This window comes from Lepisosteus platostomus, unplaced genomic scaffold, assembly GCF_059453375.1.
Source record: "Lepisosteus platostomus isolate fLepPlt1 unplaced genomic scaffold, fLepPlt1.hap1 Scaffold_59_H1, whole genome shotgun sequence".
Taxonomy (NCBI): Eukaryota; Metazoa; Chordata; class Actinopteri; order Semionotiformes; family Lepisosteidae; genus Lepisosteus; species Lepisosteus platostomus.
The window spans coordinates 378,322-390,335 of NW_028291675.1; the positions used below are offsets into that span (position 1 = coordinate 378,322).

At 48.4% G+C, this 12,014-nt stretch overlaps 8 non-coding genes across 8 annotated transcripts; 6 read left to right on the forward strand and 2 right to left on the reverse strand.

Annotated features, from left to right (window-relative positions):
* The first annotated feature begins 5,534 nt into the window (after positions 1 to 5,534).
* Positions 5,535 to 5,651, forward strand: LOC148632845 (U5 spliceosomal RNA). The gene has a single exon (XR_015934163.1). It is a non-coding gene; the product is annotated as a U5 spliceosomal RNA (small nuclear RNA).
* A 391-nt stretch (positions 5,652 to 6,042) lies between these two features.
* On the forward strand, positions 6,043 to 6,159 carry LOC148632846 (U5 spliceosomal RNA). The gene has a single exon (XR_015934212.1). It is a non-coding gene; the product is annotated as a U5 spliceosomal RNA (small nuclear RNA).
* A 391-nt stretch (positions 6,160 to 6,550) lies between these two features.
* On the forward strand, positions 6,551 to 6,667 carry LOC148632847 (U5 spliceosomal RNA). The gene has a single exon (XR_015934227.1). It is a non-coding gene; the product is annotated as a U5 spliceosomal RNA (small nuclear RNA).
* A 391-nt stretch (positions 6,668 to 7,058) lies between these two features.
* Positions 7,059 to 7,173, forward strand: LOC148632848 (U5 spliceosomal RNA). Its single transcript, XR_015934226.1, has one exon. It is a non-coding gene; the product is annotated as a U5 spliceosomal RNA (small nuclear RNA).
* A 393-nt stretch (positions 7,174 to 7,566) lies between these two features.
* On the forward strand, positions 7,567 to 7,683 carry LOC148632849 (U5 spliceosomal RNA). Its single transcript, XR_015934168.1, has one exon. It is a non-coding gene; the product is annotated as a U5 spliceosomal RNA (small nuclear RNA).
* A 390-nt stretch (positions 7,684 to 8,073) lies between these two features.
* Positions 8,074 to 8,188, forward strand: LOC148632850 (U5 spliceosomal RNA). Its single transcript, XR_015934224.1, has one exon. It is a non-coding gene; the product is annotated as a U5 spliceosomal RNA (small nuclear RNA).
* Positions 8,189 to 8,947: 759 nt separating this feature from the next.
* Positions 8,948 to 9,089, reverse strand: LOC148632851 (U4 spliceosomal RNA). The gene has a single exon (XR_015934181.1). It is a non-coding gene; the product is annotated as a U4 spliceosomal RNA (small nuclear RNA).
* A 233-nt stretch (positions 9,090 to 9,322) lies between these two features.
* LOC148632852 (U5 spliceosomal RNA) lies at positions 9,323 to 9,436 on the reverse strand. Its single transcript, XR_015934219.1, has one exon. It is a non-coding gene; the product is annotated as a U5 spliceosomal RNA (small nuclear RNA).
* Between the last annotated feature and the right edge of the window lie 2,578 nt (positions 9,437 to 12,014).

The following is a 12,014-nucleotide window of genomic DNA, read 5'->3' on the forward strand; positions in this document are numbered from 1 at the left end:
AAATACATTACTCATGAATTAAATTGATAACAACTTGTGTTGAGGTACAATTGAATTCTCGAGACGCAATGTAGAACATGGGGTTAACTTATCCACTGTGTATGGATTTGGAATTTCCCGGCACGAACACCAAACCAGCTGACAAGCTCTGTTGCAGCCTCTGTTCCAGCGGTTGTCCAATGGGCGTTGTGTCGGCGTCCTCTGGCTACCAGCCAACCAGTCAAGGTGCAGCTCGGAGTAGGACGGGCGGAGGAATCTGACTGCGGCGCGCAGGGCAGTCGTTGCTCCGAGGGGATCTACCAGCAGTCCGGCTGGCTAGTAGAAAGTCTCTATGCACAGAGTGTGACCGCGAGTCCTCACAAGTCACTCTTTTGCCTGGGAAGAAACTGGTTCGTTCCCGGTCCAGCGCTGCTTCTGAATAAGCTATTCAGGTTGTCGACGAGGGTCCAACTGTAGGCTGCCGTTGATCAAACGGAGCATTCACGTTAGTAGAATTCTGAGTACGTACGGGATGCTTGGCCTCGCGCTTAGAACAAAGTCCAAGTCCCTATGCAGACAACAGCAGTTGTCACGTGATTGTCTCTGAGGATGCGCGAAAATGGCCAAGGAGAGCCCCGATCTGAGCTTGCGCTCCCTTTTTGACCAAGACACAGATGTGTGCTGATTGGTTGAGAGTTTGGCGGGCATTGGAGACCCACGTGGTATTACCACGCCCTGCCAGTCCCTGATTGGTTGGTCAAGGTGAGATATAAGTCACTTACTCTTGACACTTAAGAATGCAGTCCAGATGTCCATTCAGCACTCCCTAGACAGATAGGCGCCAATGGATGACCATTGATCATGATAGCCAGGCTTAGCTAAGTGCATCCCTGTCTGGGAGCTGTTCCCTATCAAAAGAAAACAACTTAAATCAGTCTGCATGAATACTTTCTCTGTGGCTGCACCACAGAGATGGGGGGTGAGATGGGGCTTCATTTAGGACAGCATACCAACGCTTAATTCTGTCTTATTAACAAGCATTGCCGCTACACTTGTATCCCAACTTTTGCAACTCGCAACTGAAAACCCACTGAAGCTAAGCAGGTGTGAGCCAGGTCAGTACCAGGATGAGGGTGAGCTACAGGGAAAAACAAAGCTTCCAGCTGGAAGTGGTGTTAATGGGCGCTCACTCTGAGGTCTGTACGGGTCCCAATGTCCCAATATAGTGACGGAGAAGCTGTGTTGGAAAAAGGGCGCTGTCTTTTGGATGAGATGTAAAACCGAGGTCATAGTGCTCTGTGGTCATTAAAAATGACCACCAAAACCTTTGACAAAAGCTCTTGGTAATTGATGGTCTTCAATAATGCTTCTCCTTTAGGTACATTTTAAATCAGCTGAAAAATGCTGTGAAATGGGGGGGCACTTCAGGCCAGTGTAGGATTTGGGTTACAAGAACTATGAAACTGCACGAGAAAGCCCGTACACTGAATTACACGGCTTTCTATTCAAAGGACAAAAGAAATTCCCTGAGCTTGATTTTTTGCAGCACAGAGAGGACCACTGTTGTGAGGTCGGTTAGCTCAGTTGGTTAGATGGTGGTGCTAGTAACGCCAAGGTTGTGGGTTTGAGCCGCGTACGGGCCAGGTCCTTTTCTCCTCTCTTACCAAAGCTGTTAGGTTCCTTTCCGTGGTGAGATGGGTTGTCATGCAACGCTGCCACATAGCGCCGACAGACAAGAGTGTTGCGGGAGAAGAGAAATGTGTTTGAAGATTTAAGAGTGTCTTAGGTGCAGCCAAAATCAAGTGTCACAAATGCAAGTGGTTGGATTTCCATTGTTTAATATGGTAAAAATAAGCGGAAGTAATCTGCCGGTCCGGCACAGTCTGCCATGCTTTTGTCATTTACTGTAAAGTGGTATTGAACTGGGTGTCGAACTGGAGCCTCACCATTTGCATATGTGAGGCTCCAGTTATACATCGAGTGTCACATTAAATGACAAAAATGAAGAGAGTTAAAGCAGCTGGAGAGGTTTTCTTACAACTTTTGAGCTGACACAGTTTTGGAAAATGTTTCCTTCACGCTGCACTGTACAACATAGGCAGCCAAGAGTCTCCAAAACAAAACAGAATTGACAGATAGGAGAAAATTCCCACTCGTCCTGAAGTTCCCAAAATCAAGCACTGAGCGTAAACAAAGTGTCTAAGTAGCGTGGGAATGCTAACCCTAACCCTAGCGTAAAAAGATGAGTCAAAGTAACGTCTAATCTGATTAGTTTCCTTAGAGCTGGTTCAGAGTTTGCTGAAGAGTTTACCCAGTGGGCACTGATTCGTCGAATATACGTATATTCACGGCGAAAATACGGCTATACGTATATATACGTCGCCTCGACGTATAATCAAAGTCGAATTGCAACCGTAAAATCGACGACATTAATAAACGCATATATAACGTCGAAAACACATCTAACACAGTGCCTGAGGCTTTTTACTGTATGTATCGTGTGTGCCGCAACTAGGAGTATACGGCACTCTGCACAGTGTACGAAGTAAATTATTTTCGCAGTAATTAATTTACACGTGTATAATAAATATAGTAAATATAATAAATTAATTACTGCGAAAATTACTTCGTACACTGTGCAGAGTGCCGTATACTCCTAGGTAAGTTAGGTACATCTTTTTGCCCAAAACTGAAGGGGCGACATTCCTCCCTCCCCCCGTGATGCCAGGCCTGTCCCCATCCTATTCCATAATGTCATTATACTGTATATAATACCATACAACAGTGACCGATCCTTACTAACTGCATGCGTTAAAATTGCACATCAGCTCATAGCAGGGGGCACATAGCCGCGATGTATTATCAATGTTAAATTTCAACCATAATATCGACAACATTAATAAACGCATACGTTGAGAAAATATCGAACCCAGCATATTTTCCGGTTATATACCACAATGCATTGCTAGTATTCGTTGGTCACCATTTTGGACACGTTTTTCAAACGTAGAAGTATATCCGCAAATATCTCAGCAATCCTCTTTTGACGAGTAAGTATGAACAATAATAATACTATCTGAATACATACAGATCTTTCTTAATATTATTTTGATTAAAATAGTAAGTGAATAAGCAAAAAATGGCACATAAAAATAGTGGAGCTTTTTAAACGTCTGTACTTACTGCGCCCCATAAGAAATCGTTTGTCCCCATTCAAAAGAGGTTGTGCGATGTCCTGCAGCGTTCGCAAAGCAAACCTTTGACAGTTTGAAAAGAGGAATTTATTCTGCTTCCTGTGCGTGCAGTAGTTACAAAGTTGAACGTCTTTACACGATCTGCTGCAGTTTTCAGTGGGCGGGCGTTGTCAAATGGCTTGGAAAAACGCACTGTGTTTCGGCTCGGCAAACATTGTGAGCAGTGTCCTGCATGTTTTCTGTGTATAGCTGTCTTTTAACGCATACAGAATTCATTCAAAATGGGGAATGGTGTGAATGGGGAAGATGACACTAAATCGTTTTGCCGTTTCTCTATTCTTATTCTATGTTGTACTTTCAAACTTTGGGTACTCTTTAATTAGGACAGACTTTATTGCTCAACTTCTATGATGCAAGCCAAATTTTATACATTTATTTCAGCTTTGAGCTTAGTAAACCGTTCATTTTTTAGATTATACTAAAGAAGATATTAATCATCATTAATTTGGGAAGTAATATTATATAATTTTCTCCTAGCTGCGGTGCTGAAGTCCCGCCCTAAATCAGCAGAAAAAGAAATAAAGGAGCACGCAATGTGTTACTTGAAGAATGCATATGCAAGGCAGGGGGCCAGGAGATCTGGACACTGAAAATACTAGGTTTTTGGTTCTAACTGTTAGGACAATTACACAGGGTTTGCAAATAGTGGACAAAAATCGTCTTAACTTCCATTGTAATATTTTTTTTCTTGGAAATATAGAAGTTGTACATTTTAAAATGTATATTTGAATCAAAATGTGGTTTTGAGTTAGTGTGTTAATGTAATTAGTTTGTGTTTGCCGTTACTATACTGTATATTGCCATATTACCAGAATTTGTAGCTGAAGTTTAAGACTAGTTGTGTTTTTTATGATTATTGCCCATATGTTGATTGTTGATTGATTGTATACAATGTATAATTTGAAATACATATTTTTCAGGTGTGAATGTGTATTTTCACAATAAATTTCTAAACCAAATCATTGGGTTGATTTACTAGTTTCTACACCTGTAAAACCTAACTTTGATGTATAATAGACCTCTACCCATATACGTATAATAGACCTCTAAAGTTATCCGTATAATAGACCTCTAACCATATACATATAATAGACCTCTAAAGTTATCCGTATAATAGACCTCTACCCATATACGTATAATAGACCTCTAAAGTTATCCGTATAATAGACCTCCAACCATATACGTAGAATAGTCCTCTAAAGTTATCCGGAACTCCTACCATATATGTATAATAGTCCTCTAAATTTATCCGTATAATAGAACTCCAACCATTTACGTATAATGAACATCTAATCATAGACGTATAATTGACGTATAACAATAGACGTATATTAGAATTTCATTCTAGACGAATTGCAGACCACATTTAGACGTCTGAGGTATGCGTTTAATAGACGTATATTATACGTCTTTTGCCCACTGGGTTACGTCTCAACAGAAACGCTCTTTAGCTCTTTCAGTGTTATGCAGAGAACAGCGTCTGTCGAGATCACTTTTGAGTCAGCGCGAAACGCCGTGTGCTGTCAGTTTGATTTCATATTGCTCGTAGCGGCGCCCGGCTTTTGTCTGTCAAACGTTAGGTTGCGCTTCTTCATGCTGCATCGTCGGCATGAGTGGAGCTTTTTAAACGTCTGTACTTACTGCGCCCCATAAGAAATCGTTTGTCCCCGTTCAAAAGAGATTTTGCGATGTCCTGCAGCGTTCGCAAAGCAAACCTTTGACAGTTTGAAAAGAGGAATTTATTCTGCTTCCTGTGCGTGCAGTAGTTACAAAGTTGAACGTCTTTACACGATCTGCTGCAGTTTTCAGTGGGCGGGCTTTGTCAGATGGCTTGGAAAAACGCACTGTGTTTCGGCTCGGGAAACATCATGAGCAGTGTCCTGCATGTTTTCTGTGTATAGCTGTCTTTTGACGCATACAGAATTCATTCGAAATCATTGATTTCTCCAATTATCAAGGGTCCCTTAAAGGATGAGTCAAAGTAACGTCTAATCGGATTAGTTTCCTTAGAGCTGGTTCAGAGTTTGCTCAAGAGTTTACCTTTCACAGATGTGCAAAGAAGAATGTTGGGGGTGCACGCTTCAAGGTGCCTTACAGTGCGTTGTTTCCGACACAGTGTGGCCGGGTGTTTTCCGAGTTATCGCACGGATTGGGCACGCCCACAAGCCGAGAGCCGCAGGCGATGAGCCCGGGGCTGAACGGGCCCCACTGGCTAGTTTGTAAGGCCAGGTGCATTGCCAACCACGACCGGCAGCGCAGAGGCTTTGAAGGCGGTCTGGGCTCCTGCAGCTGTGCAGCCACGCACTCTGGTTTCTCTTCATCTCGTACAAATCTTTCACCTTTTATTAAAGATTTCCGTGGAGAGGAGCATGAATAAGTTCCATGCAATTTTTGTGCTTCCCTGCCTTCGGGTGGGGCGCAGCCTGGCTGGTCAAAGAGAGAAAACAAAAACGTTCGCAATCACTCTTGTTATGGCAATTGTGGCCGTCTGCTCCGCGAGTCCTCGGTCTCCGGCTGTCTGATTGGCGCTCTTTTCTTTGGGGGGCGGGAAGTGTCCGGCCGCAGGGGATCTTGGGACCTCGCTTTGCATAGCGGCTTCCCAGAGTGCGTCGTTTCCGGCACAGTGTGGCTGGGTGTTTTCCGACTTATCGCACGGATTGGGAACGGCCGCAAGCTGAGAGCCGCAGGCGATGAGCCCGGAGCTGAACGGGCCCCACTGGCTCGTTTGTAAGGCCAGGTGTATTGCCAACCATGACCGGCAGCGCAGAGGCTTTGAAGGCGGCCTGGGCTCCTGCAGCTGTGCAGCCACGCACTCTGGTTTCTCTTCATCTCGTACAAATCTTTCGCCTTTTACTAAAGATTTCCGTGGAGAGGAGCATGAATGAGTTCCATGCAATTTTTGTGCTTCCCTGCCTTCGGGTGGGGCGCAGCCTGGCTGGTCAAAGAGAGAAAACAAAAACGCTCGCAATCGGTCTTGTTATGGCGATTGTGGCAGTCTGCTCCGCGAGTCCTCGGTCTCCGGCCGTCTGATTGGCGCTCTTTTCTTTGGGGGGTGGGAAGTGTCCGGCCGCAGGGGATCTTGGGACCTCGCTTTGCATAGCGGCTTCCCAGAGTGCGTCGTTTCCGGCACAGTGTGGCCGGGTGTTTTCCGAGTTATCGCACGGATTGGGCACGCTCGCAAGCCGTGAGCCGCAGGCGATGAGCCCGGAGCTGAACGGGCCCCACTGGCTCGTTTGTAAGGCCAGGTGCATTGCAAACCACGACCGGCAGCGCAGAGGCTTTGAAGGCGGACTGGGCTCCTGCAGCTGTGCAGCCACGCACTCTGGTTTCTCTTCATTTCGTACAAATCTTTCGCCTTTTACTAAAGATTCCCGCGGAGAGAAGCATGAATGAGTTCCATGCAATATTTGTGCTTCTCTGCTTTCGGGTGGGGCGCAGCTGGGCTGGTCAAAGAGAGAAAACAAAAACGCTCGCAATCGGTCTTGTTATGGCGATTGTGGCCGTCTGCTCCGCGAGTCCTCGGTCTCCGGCCGTCTGATTGGCGCTCTTTTCTTTGGGGGGCGGGAAGTGTCCGGCCGCAGGGGATCTTGGGACCTCGCTTTGCATAGCGGCTTCCCAGAGTGCGTCGTTTCCGGCACAGTGTGGCCGGGTGTTTTCCGAGTTATCGCACGGATTGGGCATGCTCGCAAGCCGTGAGCCGCAGGCGATGAGCCCGGAGCTGAACGGGCCCCACTGGCTCGTTTGTAAGGCCAGGTGTATTGCCAACCACGACCGGCAGGGCAGAGGCCTTGAAGGCGGCCTGGGCTCCTGCAGCTGTGCAGCCACGCACTCTGGTTTCTCTTCATCTCGTACAAATCTTTCGCCTTTTACTAAAAATTTCCATGGAGAGGAGCACGAATGAGTTCCCTGCAGTTTTTGTGCTTCCCTGCTTTCGGGTGGCGGGCAGCTGGGCTGGTCAAAGAGAGAAAACAAGCACGTTCGCAATCGCTCTTGTAATGGTGATTGTGGCCGTCTGCTCCGCGAGTCCTCGGTCTCCGGCCGTCTGATTGGCGCTCTTTTCTCTGGGGGGCGGGAAGTGTCCGGCCGCAGGGGATCTTGGGACCTCGCTTTTCATAGCGGCTTCCCAGAGTGCGTCGTTTCCGGCACAGTGTGGCTGGGTGTTTTCCGACTTATCGCACGGATTGGGCACGGCCGCAAGCTGAGAGCCGCAGGCGATGAGCCCGGAGCTGAACGGGCCCCACTGGCTAGTTTGTAAGGCCAGGTGCATTGCCAACCATGACCGGCAGCGCAGAGGCTTTGAAGGCGGCCTGGGCTCCTGCAGCTGTGCAGCCACGCACTCTGGTTTCTCTTCATCTCATGCGAATCTTTCGCCTTTTACTAAAGATTTCTGTGGAGAGGCGCATGAATGAGTTCCATGCAATTTTTGTGCTTCTCTGCCTTCGGGTGGGGCGCAGCTGGGTTGGTCAAAGAGAGAAAACAAGCACGTTCGCAATCGCTCTTGTAATGGTGATTGTGGCCGTCTGCTCCGCGAGTCCTTGGTCTCCGGCCGTCTGATTGGCGCTCTTTTCTTTGGTGGGCGGCAAGTGTCCGGCCGCAGGGGATCTTGGGACCTTGCCTGGATAGCGGCTTCCCAGAGTGCGTCGTTTCCGGCACAGTGTGGCCGGGTGTTTTCCGAGTTATCGCACGGATTGGGCACGCTCGCAAACCGTGAGCCGCAGGCGATGAGCCCGGAGCTGAACGGGCCCCACTGGCTCGTTTGTAAGGCCAGGTGTATTGCCAACCACGACCGGCAGGGCAGAGGCCTTGAAGGCGGCCTGGGCTCCTGCAGCTGTGCAGCCATGCACTCTGGTTTCTCTTCATCTCGTACAACTCTTTCGCCTTTTACTAAAGATTTCCGTGGAGAGGAGCACGAATGAGTTCCCTGCAATTTTTGTGATTTCCTGCTTTCGGGTCGCGGGCAGCTGGGCTGGTCAAAGAGAGAAAACAAGCACGTTCGCAATCGCTCTTGTAATGGTGATTGTGGCCGTCTGCTCCGCGAGTCCTCGATCTCCGGCCGTCTGATTGGCGCTCTTTTCTTTGGGGGGCGGGAAGTGTCCGGCCGCAGGGGATCTTGGGACCTCGCTTTGCATAGCGGCTTCCCAGAGTGCGTCGTTTCCGGCACAGTGTGGCCGGGTGTTTTCCAAGTTATCGCACGGATTGGGCACGCTCGCAAGCCGTGAGCCGCAGGCGATGAGCCCCGAGCTGAACGGGCCCCACTGGCTCGTTTGTAAGATCTGCGGCAGATCGTATAAAGACGTTCAACTTTGTAACTACTGCACGCACAGGAAGCAGAATAAATTCCTCTTTCAAACTGTCAAAGGTTTGCTTTGCGAACGCTGCAGGACATCGCACAATCTGTTTTGAACGGGGACAAACGATTTCTTATGAGGCGCAGTAAATACAGACGTTTAAAAAGCTCCACTCATGCCGACGATGCAGCATGAAGAAGGGCAACCTAACGTTTGACAGACAAAAGCCGGGCGCCGCTACGAGCAATATGAAATCAAACTGACAGCACACGGCGTTTCGCGCTGACTCAAAAGTGATCTCGACAGACGCTGTTCTCTGCATAACGCTGAAAGAGCTAAAGAGTGTTTCTGTTGAGACGTAACAAGCTTGTTTCTTTCTACCATGATGTTACCATGACAAAATCTGTCTTTAAACACCTTGCTCAGTCTCTGACGAGACTGTCAAGAATTGCTTTCGCCGATTGTATTGCAAACCGGCGGAAGCGGGGTATTGGGAAAAGTTTTCAACTAGCAATAATCGCGCATCGGCTAAACCTCACAGGCTACGATACTGCCACTGCGCAAAGCTGACGGTTGCCAGGCAACCGCGTGGATCCTATGGAAATCGTTATCAATCGTCTCATGGCATGTCGTTGCTGTAACGCTTCATATTTGCGGCCGGACACTTCCCGCCCCCCAAAGAAAAGAGCACCAATCAGACAGGCGGAGACCGAGGACTCGCAGAGCAGACGGCCACAGTCGCAGTAATAAGAGTGATTGTGAGCGGTTTTGTTTTCTCTCTTTGACCAGCCCAGCTGCGCCCCACCCGAAGGCAGGAAAGCACAAAAATTGTATGGAACTCATTCATGCTCCTCTTCATGGAAATCTTTAGTAAAAGGCAAAAGATTTGTACGAGATGAAGAGAAACCAGAGTGCGTGGCTGGACAGCTGCAGGAGCCCAGGCTGCCTTCAAGGCCTCTGCCCTGCCGGTCGTGGTTGGCAATGCACCTGGCCTTACAAACGAGCCAGTGGGGCCCGTTCAGCTCCGGGCTCATCGCCTGCGGCTCTCGGCTTACCTGGCAGGGGAGATACCTTGATCAGCCTGTAGTTGGAGTAGTTGGATTGTTTTCTTGTTTTGTGGAAGCAGTGTTTGTTTTGCAGTTTGAGATGGCAACCTTTGGATCCCGCAAGAATGCTGTACGTTTTGAGCTTTTGGATGACCTGTTCATGGATCGTATGCAGTTCAGCAGAAAAGTGTTACAGAAGGAACTTGGCTTTGAACCTCGGCACTTGGATTTCATCTTTGCTCTCCCAGGTCAGAAAGCATTTGAGGTTGTATTTGGTACCTATCCTCTGTTTGAACAATGCGTGGATGTGTTTGAGGCAAAAAGAGGGAAAGTTCCTGCACTTGAGAAGATCAACTTGCAGCCTCTGACACAGAGAGAGAGGAAAACGGTGCATGTTGTTATGTTCTCGGAACTGGCAAAGACGGAGGACATTCACACCTGGCTTAACCAGTACTGCACCGTCCACCATGGAACTGAGGTTAGAGATGTTGACGGTATAAAAACAGGAGCAAGGAAATTCGAGGTTCGCTTACTACCGGACAATGTAAATGGAGGCTTAAGGCACCTGCCCTCTACAATCCGGCTGGGCGCCTGCAATGGCTATGTTTTTTATGTGGGACAACCAAAGGTGTGTCGGCGCTGTGGTGCTGTGGGACACCTGGCATCTTCCTGCACTGTGAAATGCTGCAAGACCTGTGGCAAACAGGGACATTTAGCCTCTGACTGTTCAATGCTGCCAAAGTGCAATTTATGTGGCTCGGAAGGACACGTTTTTAAGAACTGCCCTCACGCCTACGCCAATAAACTCAAAATGAGAAAGGATGAGGCAGTGCTTGTTTCAGCCAAACCGGCCCGAAAAGCCAAAGCAAACAACAAGTCAAACAAAGAACCCTTGTTGGACAAAGAGTCTCAGCCTCCAGCCAGGATCAGTCCTGCTGTGGCTCCGGGGCCGGTGGAAGAGAAATCCACTACGCTCCCACAACCGCAGACTGCACCAGACAAGCACGAGGGTTTGAAAACCCCCGAGAACAGCGAGGACCCCTCCCCCACTCCTGCTCCTCAGAACGAGGGCCAGTGTGGGGCCCCCCGGTGGAGCGGGTCCAGCGACGATACCCAGGATTCAGCGGAGCTGCTTTTCTCAGACTCTGCAAGTGCTACAGATGCCCTCCTCTCCTCCATCCAGTCCATCACGGAGGATCTGCAACAGCTGGTGGGTGAGGGGGAAGAGGAGACTGGTGCATCGGCTGCACCCCTTTCCCCTCAGTGCTCCCAGGAGCTGGACTTGAGGAAAAGGAAAAATGACTCTGTTTTCTCCCCGAGCGAGGAGGAAGGAGAGAATGGCGATGGGGACAGCTGGAACCCCTCCACCCCTCCCTCTACCCCCTTCCTTGAAATGGACTCCGTGAATGCTTTTACTGCTGCCACCCTGATGAAGGCTCATTCAGAGGATGGCTGGCAGGAAATTGGTAAGAAGAAAAAGAAAGAGAAGGTAACAGGTGAGACCGAAGAGAAATGTGTTTTGTAAAGACTGGTTCCACTTTCTTATGTAAAATGGCTCTAAACATAATTTCTCTTAACACCAGAGGTATCAATGACAGAGTTAAATGCCAGTGTGTCTTTGATTACCTCCAGCAGAGAGAGGGAGATGTGTTGATGTTGCAGGAGTGTGCTTTAGCCTATCAAGAGAGGTATAAAAGCTTTAAAGATAGGTGGGATAAAGGGCCTTCTGTTTGGTCAGGGGACAATAACAACAGAGCCTCTGGCGTGGCCATTCTTTTCAAAGGATGGGCTTTCAAATTGAAAAGTATTCAGAGGGTCATAGATGGCAGGTTGCTGTGTGTGGATGTGGAATGGGGGACCGTTAACCTGCGGCTAATCAATGTGTATTGTCCTACTGACGTGGGAGGAAGGGTGGAGCTACTCAAGGCACTCTCTCCCCTATTGTTAAGTAGCACAGACGTGATAGTGGGAGGGGATTTTAATTGTATCTTAGAGCACACAGACAGGCAGTCTAGCTCTCCGATAAAATTGGATTCCAGCTCACTGGCCCTGCAAAACTTAGTTCAAGACTTTAAACTCTCAGACACATATAGATGTATATATCCCACAACAGCAGGATATACATGGTCAGGGAGGAATAGCAGCTCCAGAATTGACTATTGCTTTGTCTCAGAGAGAGTGAAAGTTGTTGGGGTCACTCTTCAGCCTGTCTTCTTCTCAGATCATCAGGCTTTAGGGTGTAGAGTGGAACTCCAGGGCGGGACTGTCTTTGGCCCAGGCCTCTGGAAACTCAACACAAAGCTGCTAGAGAACGAGGGGGTAGTATCCCGCTACAAGGAGAAACTATCACAGTGGCTGTCCTTGCAGTGTCTGTACGGGTCAGTAGGAGAGTGGTGGGAGGAGGTGAAGATGAGGACAAAGACCTTTTTCATGGCTGAGGGAAGGAA